This window comes from Cotesia glomerata, linkage group LG2, assembly GCF_020080835.1.
Source record: "Cotesia glomerata isolate CgM1 linkage group LG2, MPM_Cglom_v2.3, whole genome shotgun sequence".
Lineage (NCBI taxonomy): Eukaryota > Metazoa > Arthropoda > Insecta > Hymenoptera > Braconidae > Cotesia > Cotesia glomerata.
Window position 1 is genome coordinate 28,781,331 of NC_058159.1, and position 2,640 is coordinate 28,783,970.

Here is a 2,640-nt window from a genome sequence, read left to right on the forward strand (position 1 = left end):
ATTTGAATATGGTATTATTTATTCAAGAAGTAGCAATAATATATAATTATTAAAGATAAATAAATATTACATGTGTAATTCAATATCATACAAATTTTAAATCATTGGTCTAAGTAACATAGTAACACTTGTAATTTTTTTTTCTTTTTAATTTTATTTTATGACAATGAATATGATTAAAATACGTCAGTCGACCCGACCATAGCTCCCTTGTATTTTTAAAAAATGTATTTATAATATGTATAATACATACTAGACAAATAAAAATGTGCGGAGAAAAGACTGGTTTAAATGATAGATGAAAAATTTCGTAACATACTTTATACGCAGTGTACAAAAATATGTTCGGTAAACACCGGATTTTTTTTTTATTATTAATTTCATTCTATCTTGTATACGCTTACGCGGGTAGAGCTAATCATTTTTTTTTTTTTTTTTATTTTATTCTATTTAGTTATTTTAATATACGGAATGTCAAAACGTTAACAGCTTTGATAATATTTACACATCCAAAAGAAACTACAAATAATATATGTATATTGCTAGTTATCAGTCCTCACACACAAATCTCTACCGTACTTTCTTCATCAAGTAAATTTATCTCTACATTTTATTTCAATAATAAATATTTCAAAAATAAATTTCGACAATTTTTATCGTGATATTTTTAATTGTCGTTATCGGAGCAAAAAATATTTTGACCTTAAGATCAACATTTCTTTCTCTCTCTCTTTATCTCTTTTTCTTTTTATCAGACGGAATAGAGTTTTCCATGGCACAATCGTACTCTGAGAATGATTTGTGTCCATTGAAGAAGATAAAAGTCATTATTTCTTCTGTAGGCTATTTTGGGGCACAGAAAATTATAAGTGAAAGTCTTAAGACAATAATAATTATCATTATCACATTACATTTTTTTATAATGATAATTAAAATATTTATCAAATTACTAATTTTTATTTTTTTAAATGCAATTATTGATTATGATTACCAAACATATATCTACACAATAAATATAATCATAATTGAAAAAAAAAAAAAAAAATTTTACCGGTGAAATAAATTGTTTTGTAAAAGTATGTACAATGGACTGATAAATTTAGTTTGCAGAAAATATGTTAATACAAAGGACGGTGTCTAAGTTCTAGCCGCTTTATTGAGTTATTTTATTTAATGCAAAAGACCCAGTTATTGACACTTGCAATTTTATTCTAATTAAAAAAATAATTATCTTAAAATTTATAATTATTAATTTATCAGAGTTGATTTTATTTTTTTTAATTAAAATAAAATTACAAGTGTCAATAACTGGGTATTTTGCTTTAATGACTCAAAAATGATTATTTATGAATATTACCGTATAAAAAATTAAGTTTTTTATCGAATATATGATTCAGAAATTTGACAAAGTCATTCATTGTAAAAAATAATTTTCTGTTATCCTTTTCCTCCTTTCTTAACGTGTAAAAAGTTGATTAGTTAAATTACGATCATTTATAAATTACTATACATACTCATACTTTGGATAATTATAATAATAATAAAATAATAAAATTAATAATTTCGACTTTTAATATTCAGATTATTCTTCAGACTAGTCAATAGAGAATTGCATTAAATACAAGTACAGTATTTCGCGTTAGTACGCAGTGCCTTGCTCTCTAATAATTTTTTTATAATTAACGAATTCAAAACTTTAACATTTAAAATATATATGCAATAGTTATATTAGTAATATATAAATATTTACATGTAATAATATTATTAACCTGTCAGAACTCATGAATTTTACACGGAAAAAACAAGATGGCACTAGATATCATCCCAGATTATACGGGGAAAAAAAAATTTCAGATAGTAGCTAGTATAATCCAGATTACAATGAGTATAATCCAGATTACAATGAGTATAATCCAGATTACAATGAGTATAATCCGGATTATAATGAGTATAATCCAGATAACACTGCGAAAAAAAAATATTTTTATTAAGAAAATTTTCTTGATACAAGAATTTATGTTCTTGAAAATTTTCAAGAATATATATTCTTAGCTCAAGAAATTGTTAAATTAATTGAAATAATTTTTACTTAATTTAACTAAAGCTATTCTTTTGTTTATCTATTATCCAAAGATAAATATTGATGTTCTTCTCTTCAGAAATTAATAATTAATAATAATAGAATATTTGATCGTCAGCGAGTTTCTTGAGCCAAGAAATTGTTAATTGAGCAGTATTTTTTTTCTCAGTTTACAATGAGTATAATCTAGATTATACTCATTGTAATCCATATTATAATGAGTATAATCCAGATATCACGCATTATAATTTAGATTTTTGTAGCTACTATCTAAAATTTTTTTTCACCACAGATATCACTGAGTATAATCTGGTATGATATCCAGTATCATCTTGTTCTTTCCGTGTAGTGTCTCACTCGCATTACAGCGTCGCTCTATAAATCGGATGTTATTGCGTGAGCAAAATGCTCATAACATAAGTGCTGACGGGTTAATAATAAAAATTTACTATTTTTTTATAAATAAATCGTACTATCTCCACGGTTGTACATCGATTAGTTGATAAAAACGGACGAATCTTAATATTTAATTACATCACACAATATTTTTTTTTTTTTTA